The sequence below is a fragment of the Lolium perenne genome, chromosome 7 (assembly GCF_019359855.2).
Source record: "Lolium perenne isolate Kyuss_39 chromosome 7, Kyuss_2.0, whole genome shotgun sequence".
Classification (NCBI taxonomy): Eukaryota; Viridiplantae; Streptophyta; class Magnoliopsida; order Poales; family Poaceae; genus Lolium; species Lolium perenne.
In genome coordinates this window covers 308,668,850-308,679,451 of record NC_067250.2, presented here as the reverse complement: position 1 = coordinate 308,679,451, position 10,602 = coordinate 308,668,850, and positions in this window count along the sequence as shown.

Sequence of the window (10,602 nt, the reverse complement as noted above, 5' to 3'; positions counted from 1 at the left end):
ACAGAGTCTCCAATAGTGATGCCTCCAAGAAGGGAACAGTGCACCAGCGCCGTCATTGCCCGATCAAAGATCTTAGATTTTCACCCTGAAGATAGTCCCCGCTCTCAAAACAATGCCTCCAACAAGGTCATTGCCAGGTGATACGTCTCCAACGTATCTATAATTTCTTATGTTCCATGCTAGTTTTATGACAATACATACATGTTTTATTCATAATTTATAATGTTTTGATGCATTTTCTGGGACTAACCTATTAACAAGATGCCACAGTGCCAGTTCCTGTTTTCTGATGTTTTTGATTTCAGAAAAGTTGTTTTACAAATATTCTTGGAATTGGACGAAACAAAAGCCCACGGCCCTATTTTCCACGGAGTGTTCCAGAAGACCGAAGAGGAGTCGAGGAAGGCCAGCAGGGGGCCCTCCCCATATGGCGGCGCGGGGGGCCCCACAGCCACACCGTGACGTGGGGAGGGAGCCCCCTTGCTCCCCCGACGCTGCCCCTTCGCCTATTTATTCCTTCGTCCCCGAAAACCCTAGTACCGAGAGCCAAAATACCAGAACAGTTCCAGAGACGTCGCCGCCGTCAACCCTAACTCGGGGGGTTCAGAAGATCTCCTCCGGCACCCTGCCGGAGAGGGGAATCATCACCGGAGGGCTCTACATCACCATGCCCGCCTCCGGACTGATGCGTGAGTAGTTCATCCTTGGACTACGGGTCCATAGCAGTAGCTAGATGGTTGTCTTCTCCTATTGGGCCGTCATGTTTAGATCTTGTGAGCTGCCTATCATGATCAAGATCATCTATTTGCAATGCTACATGTTGTGTTTGTTGGGATCCGATGAAAATGGAATAATATGTCAAGTTGATTATTGATCTATCATATATGTGTTGTTTATGATCTTGCATGCTCTCCGTTGCTAGTAGAGGCTCTGGCCAAGTTGATACTTGTAACTCAAAGAGGGAGTATTTATGCTAGATAGTGGGTTCATGTTTCCATTGAATCTGGGGGAGTGACAGCAACCCCTAAGGTTGTGGATGTGCTGTTGCCACTAGAGATAAAACATCAATGCTTTGTCTAAGGATATTTGTATTGTTTACATTACGCATGGTACTTAATGCAATTGTCTGTTGCTTGCAACTTAATACTGGAAGGGGTGCGGATGCTAACCTGAAGGTGGACTTTTTAGGCATAGATGCATGCTGGATGGCGGTCTATGTTCTTTGTCGTAATGCCCTAAGTAAATCTCATAGTAGTCATCATGATATGTATGTGCATTGTTATGCCCTCTCTATTTGTCAATTGCCCAACTGTAATTTGTTTACCCAACATGTTATTTATCTTATTGGAGAGACACCACTAGTGAAATGTGGACCCCGGTCCATTCTTTTACATCTGAAATACAACCTACTGCAATCATGGTTCTCTTTTGTTTTCTGCAAGCAAACATCATTTTCCACACCATACGTTTAATCCTTTGTTTTCAGCAAGCCGGTGAGATTGACAACCTCACTGTTAAGTTGGGGCAAAGTAGTTTGATTGTGTTGTGCAGGTTCCACGTTGGCACCGGAATCCCTGGTGTTGCGTCGCACTACACTCCTTCATCAACAACCTTCACGTGATCTTCATCTCCTACTGGTTCGATAACCTTGGTTTCTTACTGAGGGAAAACTCGCTGCTGTACTCATCATACCTTCCTCTTGGGGTTCCGAACAGACGTGTGCTTTACCGTCACAAGCAGCTACTTTTCTGGCGCCGTTGCCGGGGAGATCAAGACACGCCGCAAGGGGAGTCTCTTACACCCAATCTCTTTACTTTGTTTATTGTCTTGCTTTATTTTATTTTCTGTCTTGTTTGCTTTCTGTTGCGGTCAAAACCCACCGGCGGGCAGCGACGGGCAACACAGTAGAGCCGGGAATAACTTAGGGCTGCGGCTGGCCCTGGTCCCTCCGAGCGACGGCCCGCAAAGCCTCTGGTACACACGTCCGATGCTGGTGCAGGGCGTGCCACCTGACGTATACCTGGTCAGGAAGGTGATGGAGATGCCTCGCTTAGTTTCCTGCATGGCATACACGTAAACATTAAATACGAGCCTCGATCGGCTCTCAGGTTATCCTGTGAATCAGCTCAAGGAGCCGATCCACCCATAATTCGTACGAGGTGCACGAATATATGGTGGTCCTGCTTGATCAAGATAAAGCTAATGCGATCTACGACGATTTAGGGTTTTCACCGCATAATCGGATCATCCTACTCACGATTGGGCCTCGCGGCCACGCACGGTGATCGTAAGCCGATCCTAGACAAGGCCTAAAAACCAACACGAGGTTGATCCCCGGAACATCCTGTCTAGGACTAGCAAACGACACCCTACGTGCCGCTGGATCCTCCAACCCTTTGTAAGGCCTAACTATTGAAGATATTAAACTAATCCTTGAAGAACAAGGAGCAACCGTAACGGATCGGATCTACTAAATAATGATCAAGCGGGGTGCCGCCCCCACACCTAAGATAGGTGTGAGGGCGGCTAGATATGCAAGGGTCGCACTACGATAGCATGTTATACGAAGAACTATGCTAACCCTAACACATCTATGATAACTACGTTGCTCGCCATCAAAAAGGCTTCAGTACGAGCAACGCATGAACAACATAAAGCTTCTGCTGCCTAGATCGCAAGATGCGATCTAGGCAGCATGATGCTTACCGGTAGAAACCCTCGAGACGAAGGAGTTGGCGATGCGCCGAGATTGATTTGTTGGTTGAACGTTGGTTGTTGTTTATTCCATAAACCCTAGATACATATTTATAGTCCAGGGGACTTTCTAATTCAGGCGTGCACCTAACCGTGCACGGGGCAAACTCTAACTAACCGACATGTATCCTAATATGTTACAGATACAAGGGCAAACTAGCCCAAACTTTGCATATAAAGGCCGATTCACGTATTTCTTCTATATATAATCTTCGAATCCATCTTGATCGCGGCCCACCTCTGACTCGGTCAAATTCTGGTGATAACACATGCCCCCCTGGTTTTGGAATTGATAATTCCAAAATCACCCTGCTTCTCTTCGTCGGGTCATGTCGTGGCAGAACCGTCGCAGTATCCTTCATCATGATGCCTTGCCTCCTCAACTTCTCTGCGTGACCTGGCAGTTTTTTTTTAGGCACCATTTCCTCGGAAACTGCTGTGGCATTGAATTTCCACTATATCCCCTTTCATTTAACCGCTATGAACAGTTTTCTTCCGCATCTCCTTCGCATTAGCACTCCAAAAGCCCTCCTGCGCCACCATGTCTTCTTCCTCCTCTGCTTCATCGGATCTTTCCAGCCAGTCCTCCACTTCTCGCGAGCCAACGCCGGAATACAACCCGGCGGAGGTCCACGCAGCCAACACCCGCCGTGCCATTGCGGCCGGGGAGGAGTCTAGCCATGACTTCTCCATCTGGTCAGAGGACGACAAGTCCCTGACCGACGGGGAAAGCGACCTCCGCTTCCTCGCCGACGGGGAAATGGAGGAGGAGAGCGACGATGATCGCTTCTCCTGCGACGACTTCACCTCCCCCGAGGAGGAGGAGGAGGAAAAGGAGGAGGAGGAGGAGGAGGACGACACCCCCTCCAACGAGCCGCCGGCCAAGCGGTTCTGCCCCTGGCCGGGGAACCTCAGCGACTTCGACAGCGACGACGACGGCGCTGACGAGGAGGACGAGGACAACGAAGGCCCGGTCGGCGGCCATTGGAGCAGCGACGACGAGCCCGCCGGGAGCAGCGCCGATAGCGGCGACGACGGTGATGACGAGGGCAGCGACGGCCCATAGATTAGGACCATTAGCAAAGGACCAGTAGTAGTAGACGGGGCAATGTATCCCCTAGTACTTCCTTTTGGGAGCAACCAGCTCCTTATGTAAGTAATCTTGTTTATCAATGAAGAACTTCCCCAATTTGATTTTGCCGATTTCCTTTGAGCTTAAATTAGCCGATTTCCCTTTATACTGACCTTGCCGATTTGTCCCCTTAGCCAATGCGTACCGAGCCGATAGCAACGCATCGGCCCTTTAAAATCCATTCTTCATTTCTCCAACTGATGATTTCGAGATCTGGTGGATAATGTGAAGTCTTCAAAAGAGCCCTTTAGATTTCTCTCACCAGTTTCAGCAGTCCCCTTCTGCGAGCACTCATCATTTTGTGAAGAAAATAATAATGAAGGATCAGCCGATGTCGCCTCAATCGGCTTCTAAAAAACAGAGCAACTACCAGACCAGCTGCCCCCCGAGCCTCAATCAAGGCAAGAATGTCGATGAGGATGCACCAAAGCCGATCACCTTTCTTCCCTCGAAAGCTGATATATTTCTTCTGATAGCACCGCTGAACTAGCACCAAGGGCAGAAAATACTCGACAAGAAGGTTCAGGCACCAGAATCGGCTCAAGGGTGAAGAACAGCAAATCCTGCGTAGCCATACTAGAGTCGATGGCTGTGCATCGGCTTTGTGTCATTGACGCTGATTTTTTTTTTACTGGCCGATTTTTCCTATCGGCCCCCAATGTTTCACTGCACACATGTTTATCTACACATGTTCATCTGATTAGATGCCCCCCGAGCCGAATCTGCCAGGTGACTGCAGATATCGGCTTTGTGGTTAGCCAAGGCACTGTATTTGCACGTCAGCTCCGTTAGGATTCGTGTTGACTCTCATCTGCCGACGTAACCTGCTGCCCAGTAGATCAATGTTGAACATAAGCAGAACCTGTGGTGAAGATAATTTTGGCCGATTACTGAAAATCGGCCTCCATATTGATCGAAACGCTCAATGAAGGTCTTGTAATTTTCCTCCATAGATTTTTTGGGGCCGATCACAAGGACCAGCCTCGCCATGTTTGCTCATTGGTTTGCTCTTGCTACTTGGTCAGGCCGGTGGATAGGACCAGCCTAACCCCATCCTTCGTCACGTCGATACGCTCGCCGTCGTCTAAACTGAGTGCATCGTCTAATCCTGGAGCACTAAACTCCGTTGGAAGGATGAGCACCATGTTTGTGCCAGCCGATGTTTCATCATCGGCTCTCCTTTGCTTGGGGCGCCACTCCATTTTCTGTGGTCGACCCTCTTCATCCAGGGTTCGCTGAATTTTCGCGGCCAGATCAGGTCGCGCCTTCCTTAGCGTGTGCAGGTATAACCTTTCGGCTTCTTCCAAACCGCGCAATCGCTGAACCCTACGCTTTTGGGAACGGCTGAGTCCATCAGGGCACCACCTTGGTCGGTGGTACCTGTCTTCTTCTTCTTCTCCCTCGTCTTCCAAATCCTCGAGATCTTCCATCCGAGGGGACTCAGCTCGTTTTCTTCGAGGCGGGAGAGGCCCTAAGCGTTGGAACACGGACACGTTGGCTGCCTCCTTCTTCTTCTGGTTGCATTCTGGGCAATTACCGATTGTAGGCAATCGGCTCATTCCTGAATCCCAGCAGTATCTGAAGAAGGGACAGTCCCAGTGCCTATCGTTGTCGTCTTGCTCCCTTGATTTTCCTTTGGCACGGCGCACGTGCTCCTCCTCATCGCGATCATGCCGACGATGTCTTCTGGCTTCTCTAGCCAGACGATCTCTTTCATCATCATCGCTGGATCGTCGGCGTTGGTCATACTGACTCACATACTTGTTGAGGAGGTGATCAGAGAGGGGTCGCTGATATCTTATGTTCTTCACTTCTCCCTCTGTGACGTAGCGCTTGCCATCATGACGGAGCCGATCGCATGGAGCGGCCTCCTCTGTGTCCTTGCTACGAGAGCAGCTGCCCTCGTCTCCATCCTTGCCAGCGTGGTTTCCAAGTCCTACCATGTTGATGCTGAACGAGGATCCTGGCTGGCAACCTTCAGGGTAAGTGCATTCCACCATGTTAACGGCAGGAAAGGGTTGGGTGTCGACCTTCATGGCGTACTGGTTGAAAATCAGACATCCTTGTTCTATCGCCATTTGGATCTGCTGACGCCACACCCTGCAGTCGTTGGTGGCATGGGAGAGCGAGTTGTGCCATTTGCAGTATGGCTTTCCATTCAGCTCCTGTACCGTGGGGAATTTGAGACCTTCGGGTATCTTCAACTGCTTCTCCTTGAGCAGGAGGTCGAAGATTTGCTCAGTTTTGGTCACATCAAAATCAAAACCCCTGGGCGGACCTGGTGGCTTAACCCATTTGCAGGACACGGGGGTTGCCCCCCGAGTCCATTCAGCCACTGCTACCTCTTGATCTCCCGCAGAAACTTCGTCTTCCTCTGCCTCGACCAGGACTACTGCACGCTTGAATTTGTCCTGGTACAAGTCCGGGTGGCGCTGTTCGTATGCCGAAAGTTTCTGAACCATGTGCGCCAGTGAGGGGTAGTCTGCTTGGGAGGCCATGTCCTTGAGCGGTGCTGCAAGGCCCGCTACTGCCAACTCGACTGCTTCCTTTTCAGTCACACGAACCGAATAACAACGGTTCCTAAGATTCCTGAAGCGCTGGATGTATTCTGTCACAGTTTCTCCACGCTTCTGACGTATTTGTGCTAGATCGGCAAGGCCAGACTCGGAAGCCTCTGAGTGGTACTGCGTATGGAACTGTTCTTCCAACTGCTTCCAAGTCCGGATCGAGTCTGGTGGCAACGAGGTGTACCACCCGAAAGCCGATCCCGTGAGGGACTGTGAGAAGAGCCTCACGCGTAGTGGATCCGACACTGAGGCCGTTCCTAGCTGTGCCAAATATCGGCTCACATGCTCTATGGAGCTGGAACCATCTGATCCACTGAATTTGGAGAAATCAGGGAGCCGATATTTAGGTGGTAGCGGGATCAACTCGTACTCATCGGGGTACGGCTTGGAATAGCCGATTGCCCTCCTTTTCGGCACCATGCCGAACTGGTCTCTCAGTATAGCACTGATCTGATCCGCTGTGCTGGCTACAGGAGTCGAACTCTGAAGATTCGGCGGGGTGGCGTACTTAGCCAGCCATGCTTGCTTTTCCAGCTACGAGCCAACTGCAGGAGCTGAGCTCGGAGGTTCGTCGGGGTGGCATATTTAGTTAGCCACGTACGCTTCTCAAGATCTGTTGCCGACGTTCCTCCTACTTTCCCGGAAGTCCCTGATGTCGCGGCCTGGTTTGTGAGCGCCCAGTTACCGCAATCTGGCACATACGTGCACATGTACCCGTGAGGGATCTCCTTAGGCGCCTCATGCAAGAACTGGCAGTCACTAGGGTCACCACCGATCTTGTAGACGACAAATGCCGGTGAATTCGGCACTTCTGGTGCTGCCAACGCAAATGGCAGCGGTGGACGGGACTGGAGTGGCAACTCTCCTTGATGCGTCCCGAGAGCTGGTCCTGACGGCGAGTACTGGTGCCTCATGATCTCCTGGATCACGCGAAGAGCGACACGCTCCAACATGTTTACCAGGTTCTCAGAGTGGCGGTGTAGCGAGTGAGCCACCAAGTAGTTGATCTCTGCCGCGGGGACCTGGTGCGTTCTTCTGACGGGGCAGAGAGGTCTATCCCATCGAGTGCACCATCAGGCGTGAACCCCTTCCACCTGATGCCATGTGAACGGGTTCTGTGGAAAGAGCCGATGAGGTCGGCTTCGAGGATGGCTTTGACCTCGTCATACTTCTTCTTGAGCTCGTCGGTCAGATCCTCGTACGTGACTGGCGTGCCGTCCGCCATCTCAGATGTAGATGGCGATGTGGTTGATGTAGACGATTGTCCCACCGGGCGTGCCAGAATGTGTTGCGGTCAAAACCCATCGGCGGGCAGCGACGGGCAACACAGTAGAGCCGGGAACAACTTAGGGCTGCGGCTGGCCCTGGTCCCTCCGAGCGACGGCCCGCAAAGCCTCTGGTACACACGTCCGATGCTGGTGCAGGGCGTGCCACCTGACCTATACCTGGTCAGGAAGGTGATGGAGATGCCTCGCTTAGTTTCCTGCATGGCATACACGTAAACATTAAATACGAGCCTCGATCGGCTCTCAGGTTATCCTGTGAATCGGCTCAAGGAGCCGATCCACCCATAATTCGTACGAGGTGCACGAATATATGGTGGTCCTGCTTGATCAAGATAAAGCTAATGCGATCTACGACGATTTAGGGTTTTCACCGCATAATCGGATCATCCTACTCACGATTGGGCCTCGCGGCCACGCACGGTGATCGTAAGCCGATCCTAGACAAGGCCTAAAAACCAACACGAGGTTGATCCCCGGAACATCCTGTCTAGGACTAGCAAACGACACCCTACGTGCCGTTGGATCCTCCAACCCTTTGTAAGGCCTAACTATTGCAGATATTAAACTAATCCTTGAAGAACAAGGAGCAACCGTAACGGATCGGATCTACTAAATAATGATCAAGCGGGGTGCCGCCCCCACACCTAAGATAGGTGTGAGGGCGGCTAGATATGCAAGGGTCGCACTACGATAGCATGTTATACGAAGAACTATGCTAACCCTAACACATCTATGATAACTACGTTGCTCGCCATCAAAAAGGCTTCAGTACGAGCAACGCTTGATCAACATAAAGCTTACGCCTAGATCGCAAGATGCGATCTAGGCAGCATGATGCTTACCGGTAGAAACCCTCGAGACGAAGGAGTTGGCGATGCGCCGAGATTGATTTGTTGGTTGAACGTTGGTTGTTGTTTATTCCATAAACCCTAGATACATATTTATAGTCCAGGGGACTTTCTAATTCAGGCGTGCACCTAACCGTGCACGGGGCAAACTCTAACTAACCGACACGTATCCTAATATGTTACAGATACAAGGGCAAACTAGCCCAAACTTTGCATATAAAGGCCGATTCACGTATTTCTTCTATATATAATCTTCGAATCCATCTTGATCGCGGCCCACCTCTGACTCGGTCAAATTCTGGTGATAACACTTTCTTTATATCAAAAACACACAAAAATTAGTTACTCGCATTTACTTTATTTATCGGTTTACCCTTGTTTATTTCATCATGCTTCTCCCTAAGTTCACTTTGAAAGATATATCGGTAGGGAGTGGGTCTATCATTGGAAGAGATAATATAGAATTTTTTTTCAATCATGTTAGTAAGGTTAAAGATTTTAAGATAGATCCTTGGTGGAACTTGCTCCTAATTATGAAATTGCTACTGCCTCTTTAGTGCACATGTTGGAAGCTAGATTTGTTAATCTTAATCCTATAATGCAACATATGTTTCTTACACTCCGTGATATGGAAGAAGGAGAGAAGAAAGATTTTGTTTTAGAAACCCTTCTTAAAGAATTTGGTGATGTAGCTAGTGAAGCTAGGAAAGTCTTTATTCAACATAAGATGCTTGGCTTTTATATTAATGTTGCAAATACCCTTGAAAGGATGGAAAAAGATAGGCTAAAGTACACTAATTAAGCCAATTGTGAGGGGGAGACTAAAGTACCAATACCTTATAAGCTCATAGGAATGCATGAGGCACTAGAAAAGAATTTTGATTGGATTGTTCCTGAAAAATTATTTGAGGAGGATAGTGAGCCTAAAAGTAATGAAAGAGGAGCTTCTGAAACTTACATAGATAATATACAATGCATCGTTGAGAAAACTCTCAACTCCTCTGTTGATGCTTCTTCTCTTGATGTTACTTGATTTTCACTTTCTGTGCCTAGCTGAAAGGCGTTAAAGAAAAACGCTTATGGGAGACAACCCATTATTTTATTTCTGCAATTTTTGTTTTATATTTGAGTCAAGGTGCTTGTTATTACTGTAGCAATACCTTTGTATCTTTATTTTCTTGCATTGTTGTGGCAACTAAAGTCTTTGATAGAAAGTTGATACTAGATTTGGATTTCTGCGCAGAAACAGATTTTTAGCTGTCACGAATTTGAGCTCTTCTCTCTGTAGAAAAATCTAAAAATTCTGAAAAAATTCATGAGTAATCCTCAGATATGTACGCAACTTTCATTCAACTGGAGCTTTTCCATCTGAGCATGTTAAGTGCCTCGAAAAAATTTGTCTTTACGGACTGTTCTGTTTTTGACAGATTCTGCCTTTTATTTCGCATTGCCTCTTTTATGTGTTTGAGTGGATTTCTTTGCTCCATTAAATTTCAGTAGCCTTGGGTAATGTCCAGAAGTGTTGGGAATGATTGTGTCCTTGCTGAACATGTGAATTTTTGATTAAGCACTAACCCTCTAATGAGATTGCTTTGAGTTTGGTGTGAAGGAAGTTTTCAAGGATCAAGAGAGGAGAATGATATAATATGATCAAGAAGAGTGAAAAGTCTAAGCTTGGGGATGCCCCGTGGTTCATCCCTGCATATTTCAAGAAGACTCAAGCGTCTAAGCTTGGGGATGCCCAAGGCATCCCCTTCTTCATCAAACTTATCAGGTCACCTCTAGTGAAACTATATTTTAATTCCGTCACATCTTATGTGCTTTACTTGGAGCATCCGTGTGCTTTTATTCTCGTTTGTTATTTTAAGTTTCTTAATAAATCAGATCCTAACATTCTTGTGTGGGAGAGAGACACGCTCCGCTTTTTCATTTGAACACTTGTGTTCTTCGTTTTATTTTTCATGCTTATGGTGAAAGCTGAAAGCCGCAACACTTATTGTTATTTGGTTGGAAAC